Source organism: Diplotaxodon limnothrissa, linkage group LG11, assembly GCF_057381915.1.
Source record: "Diplotaxodon limnothrissa isolate DT_005_m linkage group LG11, D_limnothrissa_male_GT1.1, whole genome shotgun sequence".
Taxonomy (NCBI): domain Eukaryota; kingdom Metazoa; phylum Chordata; class Actinopteri; order Cichliformes; family Cichlidae; genus Diplotaxodon; species Diplotaxodon limnothrissa.
In genome coordinates, this window is record NC_140606.1 from 21,163,799 (window position 1) to 21,175,253 (window position 11,455).

At 40.6% G+C, this 11,455-nt stretch overlaps 1 long non-coding RNA gene across 1 annotated transcript; it reads right to left on the minus strand.

Moving 5' to 3' along the window:
• Positions 1-590: 590 nt before the first annotated feature.
• Positions 591-2,888, minus strand: LOC146622687 (uncharacterized). The gene is made up of 4 exons (XR_014906583.1): positions 2,845-2,888; positions 2,301-2,379; positions 1,827-1,922; positions 591-1,063 (listed from the first exon to the last, which is right to left on the minus strand). It is a non-coding gene; the product is annotated as an uncharacterized LOC146622687 (long non-coding RNA).
• Between the last annotated feature and the right edge of the window lie 8,567 nt (positions 2,889-11,455).

Here is an 11,455-nt window from a genome sequence, read left to right on the forward strand (position 1 = left end):
TTTTGTGGAAACTGATTACCTCAAAAGATTTAAGTACAAAAACTCATATCTTCTAAGTATGGGGTACTCAAAATTTGTATTTATTGTCAACCTAAAAATTTTAAATTATATTTTATATTTTATTAATTGAGCTTTACTCAAAGACTGTATACTTTAATTTCAATATTTTTGTGTTTCTTGTAGTTTATTATTTTGATGCAACACAATGCAATTATATTACAACCTAAACTCAAATTATCTGATTATTAATTAAAAGATATTTATGTTGTGAGTGTAGACTACTAAAAAAAAAAAAAGTACGGAAATTCAGTTACTTTACATTTTGTTTATTTAACATTTTTTCATGAAAATTTAAAAACATCACAAATGTTTTTATAAAACAACTAACATGGACATCGGCACCAAAAAGTGAGCATTATAAATTCTGTGTAGAACATTTATCTTTTATCTTTTTATAAACTCACAAAGGACGACATCAGTCCTAATTGCATCTTTCTCAAAATACACAAAAATGCAAAACAAAAAGTCAAATACTAATCACTTTTTTTTTAAATAGAAATGAAAAACAATTTTTTAAAATGGGTACAAAGACGATCAGCTTCCAAATAACCAGATAAGGCAGTCAAGTATAGGAAAATTAGGTAAACTGATGGAGTTAAATCCACCCAAAGCCTGTAGTAAACTTAAAGTGCTTAAAGTGCTTCAAACAAAGTGCTCAGTAACAGAGTGCGTGTCCTAACAAACATTGCCTTATATTCCTTAAGAGCATGTAGGCAGGGGTTTCAGGGGTTTGCCGTCATCAAGCCCCATGAAGATATTTTGGACTAAGGCAAATGTGTGAACCAGCTTCCTGGGGTAGTCTAAATGCAGAGCATAGATCAAGCCAAACAATAAAGCAAATGCATTTGCAAATCTGGGAATATCACGCATCACCTAGTCGCCTTTCACCAAAACAGCCATGCTTGAGGAAGTAAAATGGACTGGACTGGGAAGCGCCGTCGGTAACCACTGTGAGAAGGGCAACTGGAGTGTCAATGAGGGTCGACTCATCCAATGCGTCCGCCTGGAATAGACACAGTATCAATGGTAAATGGCCTGTATTTGTATAGCGCTTTACACATTCAGTCATCCAGACATTCACACCCATTCACACACTGGTGATGGCAGCTACATTGTAGCCACAGCCACCCTGGGGCGCACTGACAGAGGCGAGGCTGCCGGACACTGGCGCCACCGGGCCCTCTGACCACCACCAGTAGGCAAGGGGTGAAGTGTCTTGCCCAAGGACACAACGACCGAGACTGTCGGAGCCAGGGCTCGAACCGGCAACCTTCTGATTACAAGGCGAACTCCCAACTCTTGAGCCACGATCGCCCCAATTAAATAAGTAAGGTTGGTTTGAGAGAATGTGACAAGCATGACCTGTAATCTAGCAAAACATTCAGCAGTGTAGTGGGTTACTTTGTAACGAGTTAGGGTACTCTACTTTTTTTGAAAAATGTACATTAACGTGTTAGCTTCTTGCATTACATAATTTGTATTTTTATTATTTTTCTAAAAAAAAAAAGTAATTTTTTATTTCATGACTTTATCTCAAAAAGAAACTAAATCTTGACTTCAGCCTGGTTTTTGGGCCACCTGCAGCATAGCCATAGTGCTGTGATACGCCTGTGCCCTGCTCCTGACCTGTGTGTGTGTGGGTTTTCTACAGAGAGGGTATTTTGTTTGTACAATTTGGTAGCTGCTAGGGTATTAAATTGTATTTAAAAAAATCCATAGCATTTTATCTTACTGGCAGAATTTAAGTAATGCAAAAATACACTTACATTACATGTCTAAAAGAATTCTGGGTCCTCCTCCCGCAGGTATACAGGAAGGGCACGAAGTACTGCAGTGCGTTTCACGTTGATATCAGGCGCCTCCTAAAAAGGGAAAAGAAAAGTTCATTTAACGCAAAGTTTTCAGGTGTCATTCTTTGGGGAGAATACATGTTTATGAAACTGCATGACATCAGACTCTACTAAATTTTGGAGACTTTTCTTTTAAGACACAACCTTTCTGTCTCTTGTGACAGAGAGTATGTTTCTTAATCATTTGACAAAAACCCTACACAGTATTTTAAAATAGTGTTCTCCAGATCAGAGCTGTGATCTATATAGAACATGGGATTCAAAGCAAGGAAAAATTGTGTGTTTATCAGTGAAACTTTTAATTTGTGTTAATTTTATCATTATCAATATATGAAATCTTCACCTTAAGGGACTTAATGAATGGTTTCTTCAATAGATCTTTCAACTCACCTGTGTTTACTGTCTCCACCTGAAATTAATTGCAGTCTGAATTTTTTTTTCTTCTGTCTTTTTGTCTTTGGCCTTCAGCCTTGGAAGAAAAAATAAAAATATTGAAAACCTTATCAACACACTAAATATACAACACCTTGCTATATTTCAATTGTTTTAGATAGAAGTTGCCACTGCTAGCTAAGTCACTTTTGAATGATGCTAATGAGAAGAAAAAAAAAAAAAAACCTGCCGAACAATGAGGCTGCTGTTGTAAAAACGCCAACTTTCTTGCGTTGGCAAGGGGTCGTTAAAATATCACTAAGACCCTTTCTTTATGTGTGATTCTTCGTAAAACTGTGTTTTAATCGGTTAAAACTGTAAAACTGACGACATAATCTATGTTTGAAAAAGAGCGCGAACAACCGCGAACAACTATTCACCACCTGGGTCTGTGCTTTTTAACACAACAGCGCATTCGAAAACAAGTTATTGGCTGCAACATATTAATATACTTGCTTTTTTACGGAAAAAATAAACATAACGAAGGTTCTGTTTTACTTACAAGTTTCTCCAAATGTGTTCTCCAGTCGCTCGAGAAGGGCAGCCATATTGAACAGAATTTTCTGTCAACGTCGTTCAGGTTAGAGAGAAGAGAGAAGACGTCATGACGTCATGACGTCCACATGCGGAGCTCGGAAAAAAACATTTACTCAAAAATCATAATTAAGAAAGCAGTATTTACTCTTAACTTCTAAGCCATGTACAATTATAACTGTTTGAATCGTTAACCGAACAGAAAAGTTTTAAGTTGTTTCAACTTTGTGAGGAATTTTAATTGTTATATCCACAAACTTTATAAGTCAGGTAGACTGTTGGGGTTTACAGTGCACGTATAAGCTTAAAAACACTACAAAAGACCAAGGATAAAGGAGGACTAGAACTGCCTAACTTTCAGCACTACTTCTTAGCCAACAGGCTTCAGTTTATCTCAGGATGGCTAAAACATACCCTCTTAGATGAACCTTGGCTAGATGTAGAACAAGCACTTTGCAATAATCTAGAGATCTCAGGCCTACCATTTATCAGCTCAAACATCCAACGACATGAATGCTTTAAAAGCATCAACATCAGCTCTTCTCTGACAGCATGGTGGGAGTTTCTAAAATTGACGGCGTCTTCATTAATCCCATGCAAACGTACACCTATCTGGAACAACCCTGACATATTACAAAACAATAATATGATAAACTTTTCAGATTGGAGTGGTAAAGGAATCAAATACTTAGAACATATACTAGAAGGAACAGAATTTATTTCATTTGACGGACTAGTTACACAATATGGGATCAACAAGAAAAGATTTTTAGAATATCAACAAATTAAATCCATAGTAAAAAAGAAATTTAAACCGGGTCAAGTTGAACTACAAACACCACCAAGTGTGGTTCAATTTCTTACTCTTAAAACCCCCAAATTACTATCCAAAATATACAGAATGCTTTCTAAAACAGATGAATCAATATCACTTCCTATTGCAAAATGGGAAGCGGATTTATCAGTTAACTTAGACCTAAACTTCTGGTCTCAGATTTGCTTAAAAACCTTTCATCTAATTAGAAATCCCAGTCTTCAATTAATTCAATACAAAATATTACATAGAGTGCACTATACAGGTCATCGGATGTTCAAGATGGGCTTTACGTCTACCAACAACTGCTCACACTGCCAAACCAATTCACCGGACAATTATATCCACGCTCTTTGGTTCTGTCCACCAGTTCAGAAGTTTTGGCGCGAGATATGTGAAGACTTATCGAAGTGTCTGAAATGTAACATTCCAACTTCCCCCTTAGTGTGTTTGTTGGGCAGCTTAGATAATGTCACTTCAGAAAAGAATATCGCCCATATGGTTTTCACTGCCCTATGCATAGCCAAGAAAACAGTCCTCATGAACTGGAAAAATAAAAATAATCTTAATTCTAACCAATATAGAAATTATCTATTAGATTACATTAGTCTTGATACAGCCTCTGCCACCACATCAGATCAATTGCTCTGGGCTCCTATGATCAGCTCCATCACCTAGTGGGGGTGGGGGGTCATAGTTTGGTCCCGCCTTCACTGTTGTGATTGGTGTGGGGGTAGGGACAGGCTTAGGGCGTCGGGGGGTTCCCCGGAGGCATCTTCCTTGGGGGGCTCAACCCGGGGTAGCGGTCATGTCCGGTTAGGGGCTCTGTTGGCTCTCAGGTGACTGTTTCCTCGCGGCTGCGTACAGCGGGGCTAGGGGAGGGTCTGCGCTGACGGACGTGGGTTACTGACCTGGTAGCCTGGCTGCCCCTGGGTGGGTCCGGGATGGGCGTGAGGTTCTGGGGGTGCTCTGTCTCTGGGCTGGGGCCTGGGCCGGGCCTCGGGGGCTTGGGTCCTGGTTGGTGTGTTGCCGGGGTTGTGGGCGGGTGGGTGCATGGGGGCCCAGCCCTGGAGCAGGGTGCCGCCGGTGCATCGAGCCACCTGGGGGGCTCTTCAACTGGTGGGGGAGATTGTCACATCTTGCAGGAGCTTTCCTCTCCTCAGGAGCTCTTTCTGCAGGAGGGGGAGATACAGGAGAGGTGGAGGAAGATCTCAGCCTGGGTGTTTATTGTCTTATGTAGTCTGGAAGATGAGTGGATGGTGGGGTGGGTGCAGTTTTCTCTGTGGTGGGGTTGGGTGGACTGTCCCGGGCTCTGTGGGGCCGGGAGGCGCTGCTGCACTGGGCCCCGGTCTGGATGGGCCTGGGCCCCCTTTCCCTGGCGGGTCGCGGAGTATGGGGGTGCCTACTGGGGTCAGCGGGGGAGCTGGCCCCATGGAGGGGTCACTTTCCCCTCCCTTCCTTCCCTCCCCATCTCCAGCTGCCTCCCTCTTCCTGCTCCATCACAACCACCCACACATGCAGGGCCTTGGAGTAGGGGTATGTCACCAGGGTGCAGAGGAGGCTACCCCCCCCGTCCCCTTCTGGCTGCCTCTGCCTCAATTTTATCCCACAACTTAGACATTCACATTACTCACACTCTCATTACACATACATATAGGATCTTGGGGGTGGGCACGATACACGGAATCCAAAGTACCATCAGGGTAGTGGCGGACTCCCTCAGACATCGGTGCGTTGGTGGTTCTTTGTGTCCGGGGATGGGCGTCCAGGTACACACCGGCTCACTCCTTGGCGGCCGCTTATCGGGGCCTGGAGCCTGGGGCTCGCTCTGGCCACTTCGGAGGTGGGGTGCCCCCGGCCTCTCGGCCTGGGGCTCGGTCACTCAGGCACGGCTGGCTGCCGGCGGAGCTCACGGGCGTATCACTGCAACTCCCCCTGGCTTCTGCTCCGCGGCTGCTGAGTGAGCCCTCATCTGGGACTCTCCTCAGCTCTTTCTGGGACAGTGGCGCGGCTGCCCCTCTGTTGGTCTTCCTTGGTCTCTTGTGTTCTGGGGGCCTCTGGATGTCTGGAGTTTTGATCTCCTCCATACCTGCTTCATGCCCTGGAGGACGGGGCTGTGGCCCCCCCCCACACCCTCTAGCACAGGGGTGCTCAATCCCAGTCCTCGAGAGCTACTGTCCTGCAGCTTTTAGATGCATCCCTACTCCAACACAGCTGAATCAAATGAATGGCTTGTTATCAGGCCTTTGCCAAACACGATGGCATGCTGAAGAGGTAATCAAACTATTTGATTCAGCTGTGTTGGAGTAGGGATGCATCTAAAAGCTGCAGGACGGTAGCTCTCGAGGACTGGGATTGGGTACCCCTGCTCTAGCAGATCATTACATGAAGGAACCTTTAAAAAGAAAAAAACGAGCGCGTCCATGCTCACAGGTGTACACACGGGTGATCACACCCACAAACTACACCCTTTTTGGCTCCTACCTCAAAGCACACTGTGTTCTGTTGATCTTATGTGCTGCACAATAATGTTTAATATTTAGTATTTACTGTCATATTCCCATATATCATTGTGATGTTGTTTATTCTATTACTCTTGTTCTCTTCTGCTTGTTTTCTTTTTTCTTTCTCAGCAGGTGATCCAGGTGATTGATATATGCATTTTTTTTCTCTGCCCATTCTGTTGGTTTTTGTCTTTTGCCCTTCTCCCCCGTCCCTCTTCTCAGCTGTTTCTCTTTCCCTCTTTCTTTCTCCCCTTCTTTCCCCCAGTCAAGTCTGTCCCGTATTCAGTAAGTGAAAATAAAATAAACAATAAAAGGTGAATCAAATGGACCATTACGGCAAGGCTGGGATGGTCAATTTGGTAAAGTAAATCCGTTGGGCATCTTTCTTTGCCTTTAGACAACAATTCTGATGGCAAAAGAGCCAAACGGGACAGGCAAAAAAAAACAAAAAACAGTGTGCAAATCTGATCGGGTGTGAAGTTGGTCCTGTCCTCCAAGGAGCTGTCTTCTTTTAGTCGTTTTCTGACAGTCTCCACGGCCTCCGTCGTGGGTATGCAAGTGAAGAGAGACACTACATCAAAGGACACCATAGTTTCATCTGGATCCAGGGTAAGTTTCTGGATCTTGTCGGTGAAGTCGGTGGAGTTCTTGATGTGGTGTGGGGTGTTCCCCACAAGAGGAGCAAGGATGGTAGCAAGGTGTTTAGCAATGTTATAAGTGGCTGAGTTTATGCTACTGACTATGGGTCTGAGTGGGACAGCTTCCTTGTGGATTTTAGGAAGTGGGGTTACTCCCACTAGGTTTATATCTGGGACTCTCCACCATTTGACCTTAGAACTGAAGAAGCTTCTCAGATGAGAGGTGAAATGTCTTCAAGCAACTTAAAGAAGTCCAGACACTTTTCTTTGCAAGCTCCTTTGACTATCCTTCCATTTTCTTCTGCTTATCAAATTCTGCAGTCTGTCACTGGGCAAACACAGAGAGAAAAATTGATTCACACTCACATCTATGGTCAGTAATGAATCAACAGTTAACCTCACAAATTAAAGAAAAAGGAATCAAGACGGGCTTACCACTCTACAATTTGTAGAGTATTAAATCTCTTAAATCAGCCAGACTATACTGTTTAAGACTTTGTTTAAGACACTACACAGCAAATTCAAAAGTGTTAAATTTTTTGGTGTTAATAGTCTCCTTGCAAAAGTAGAGTTAATTTTACTCTACGTAGAGTCACATTCTTTTAATGTAACTCTGAGGTGTAAAATGATAGTAGTTAAAATCGAGTGTTAAAAATGAGTGTTTCTCTGTCAAATCTGGAGGTGTTAAAATGGAAACATTAACTCTTGACCTCTTAACTCTGAACTCCTAGAGGGGCTATGACACCAACAGAGTAAATTCACAGACTCCGCCCCCAGCACGGCTCCAATCGAAGCTGAAGTGAAGCCGTTTCAGAACATTTTGCTCTACATATTTGAGTTGTTTGCCATGCTTGGTAAGTCATTTTTTCAAAGATTGTTTCAATTGTTATGAGCTTTTACTTCTGTGGCTCTTTGAAGTTGAGACAAAGCTGTGTGAAAGGCATTAGCCATGTTGCTCGCTGATAGCATAATATTCTGTTTTAGCTAGCTGAAAGGTATTGTTTGCGGGCAAATACCACAGCCTTGAAAAAAAGCTTGCATGTGAATTTTCAGTCAAACTTTTGGTCAAATACACCTAAAACAATGTGTAGAATGTGAAATGTTGGTGTAATGGTGCTACTTGAAGCCTGAAAACGATCGCCCATAAAAAAACAACAACGAGCAAACAGCAGTAGCTGACGTCCTGACTGGGTTCTACGTTAGCATTTAGATCCCTCCAGAGTTTTGTGCACACGGTTTAGGTAAAAATGAAAAAGGTTGAGGTTTTACATTTAGTTCAGTATTACCTGTTGCCTGTGTCTTTGTCTTTTGGGAAAATACTTTACACAAGTAATGGCTCAAAGAGGATTCCTTTTTTTTTTTTTACTGTGCTGCAATTGTTTACTGGATTATTTGTGCCATTAATTAGTGTCAACTAATTTTTATTCAATCTCCACACAGGATATGCTTGTGAAGATGGAATATGGGGGAGAGCAGAAGTGCGTTGAAGTTCCACAAAGGGATGAATGAAGGACATGCATATTGTATTGAAGAAATAAGTGATGAGAATGCTGTTATTTGCATTTACCATGTCAGACCTTTTGATAAACAAAATTCTAATGAAAGTGAGAACATGTATACTGTTACATCTTTCAGAAAATGTTTTGAAATTGGGGTGCACAGTTCAGAATAAATGTTTTTCAAAAACCATTGCATCTTTTTAGTAAATGTTTATTTCCAAAAGAAATTTCTAGAAGTTCAGAACAGTAAAATTCCCGCTTTTTAGAATGAATTAGAAGATAGCTCTTACGTAGTTAAACTAAAATACTCTTTGAGAGTTAATATATAAACTCTTAACACCAAGTGTTAAATTATCAACTCCAGACAGATTTGGTGTTTAACACTAAATCAGAGTTAACGTACCAACTCTCCAAAAAGAGTTAAATTAACACTCTCTGGTGTGGACCCATATAGACACTTTAATAGTGTTGAAATCAAATCCGACAGTGTTAATTTGGACATGCTGGATTTGCTGTGTAGAATGTGCTGTTCACTTGGTCCAGTACCAGCAAACACCAATGTGACTCTGACATGCTGTAGTACTAACACATATAACAGATATACTTTATAAATGAAAGCATTAAAGTTGATTCTACCAGTGTGCAAGATTCTGTCAAGGGCTATGATAGTCAACAGGGTCTCAAGTGTACCCATCAATACTATTAATTATGGTAAAAACAAACAAGCAAACAAGTTGACAATGATCAGATTTGTTCTGTTGGAGCTGATCCATGTCATGATGCCAGAATAATTACTTGTAACTTAAGTATTAGTTGATTAGGAATATAATGTCCATGGCTTTATTTCTCATGGCAGGGTCTGAAATGCACTGTGGACTTTACAGTGGAGTCGTTCCTTGGGTCCTTGCTGGCGTGTTTTTCAGTGTCAGTGTCATCTGTTCGGCATGCCTTTGGTATGTTAGTATGTTCACAATGGAAAGCCTACTGATGTTTTTATAGCATGCTTTCAAATAATTTATTTGTTTCTTTTTTTGCAGCAAAGTACGAAAGAATGTGAAGCCAAAAGAAGAGGACAGAACTTATATGTCACTGAGCGGTAGAACCGTCAGCTCTTCAGAGTATGATGTCATTAACACAGCTCCAAAGAGTCAGTGATGCTGACCTTGAAAATGATCCAATAGATAAGATTTTTTTCTTAAGATTGTAAGATTTTGCTGTATTTTTTGTTTGGCAGTTAAATGATACTAATGTGAAAAAAAAATCAGTTATCTGTTATACTAGTCTTTATTGAAATGCATTGAATAACCACTGTGTAGCTAACCAACCTAGCCTAATAGCATGCTTTACATGATGGAATCACTTTAAAGGGGTGTGGTGAAAGCTGAGGGTGAATGAGCATTCAAGGAGTTGATAGTGGAGAGATGCCAAGCACTCTTACTTCACAGTTCTATTATAGCTTTTACGCTCTGACAACTTTTGGCTGATTTAAACAACTCAGTAGTCGACTACTATATACTGGGACAAAATAGCCTCCAGCCATCTGCTCAGTACAGTCTACTGAACAAAAGGGAGGGCAAATTTAGGAGTGTGGAGCAGAGGTTCTGCACAGAGAGCCTTTTTCACTCAATTAAATGCCACCTAGCACTGCTCTGTCCACTGCACCACATCTGATGCAACTTCTCAGGTGAGGTTGGTCAGGGAGCTGGTCAGAAGTAAGAGTTCAGGAAACAGAGATACCACTGATCAACAAATCTGCGCTTTTTCTCTTTTTAAGAGGGAGATCTTGCATAGCTATGATGCATTGTTCCATTGGCAGATGGATGTGCAACCTTTGTAATCTCATGTACTATATGAGAGTGCCCTGTAAATTTACAGTTATCAAATGTAATTGTTTCTATCTATTCTCCACAGCCAAGAAGATGTAATGCATTTTTGGAATAAACTATCTAATCGTCTGAAGGCCTTGTAGTGACAGATGAGCACAACAAATGATTTGAACTGCTCAATAGTTTGTGTTTTATTGTTGTATTTCTTATTTCACAACATGTTAAATGTTTTCCATGGGTGCCAGGTCTGAGTTTCAGTTTCAATATTCAATATTATTTGTCAGTATTATTTGTATTAGTGTGTTTGTGTCAGGTCTGAACTGCAGGCAGCAATAATAAAGGCAGAAAGTAATAAAAATGTATATATCATTCAACAAGTTACTCATCCTATATTTAATAATGCAACCCCATAGTGTGAGTTTTCATATGAACTACATCATAACATGCATGTTAAACAAAGTCCATGATTACTCAGAACACAGGATAGTTGTACACACACCTGAGTCTGCCTTAAAGAAGCTCAGGCAGCAGCAAAATATCAACATTTTCAATACAGTTTAATTTTAGTACATCAGAGTTTCTTGCTCTAATTTTTGTTTGTTTTAAATTCATTTTAGTGCATAAGGTTTCCATCCTTACTGTCAAGGTCCTGAGTCTGGTGATTCAGTGTTTATGTTTTTGATTATTAATATTCTTTATTTCAGTTAGTTTGTGGTTATACTTTAATGATTTTTGGATCTTATGTTTTGCACTGTGCCTCCTGAGTGTTACATGTGAATTTACAGCCTCTGGTGTGTGACTGTGGGTGGTGATTTAGAAAGACATTTTTTAGTATGCATACTAAATCATTTGTTTTCTGAGCATAGATTACTTATTCTATACTAATCTATTCAGAAAGTCACAGGATCAAGACCAGCACAGTGAAAGATTGGAAGCCAAAGCTTAACACAGGTAGTACACCGCACATACAACATGAAATGAAAACGCTCCTGCTCAGAGACAGGACAAACTAACCCCCGAAAACACTCCCACCTAGTGTCAACTTGTGTAACTGCCAAAGATGAAAAACATTAAATTCAATTTCTGTAGGCTTTGATAGAAAATTTAATTTATCTGTGCACGTGACAGGTGAACACACCTATATTCATTAATAAGTAATATTGTACATATTATTTATTAATGAAATTTACACAACATCAGTCTTACTGTTACTGTTTTTAACTTTCAGTTTCTTGTTTAGAAAATAGAAACATTAATCTACTTTATTCCTTCAGCCAAATAATGAACATTATTACTAA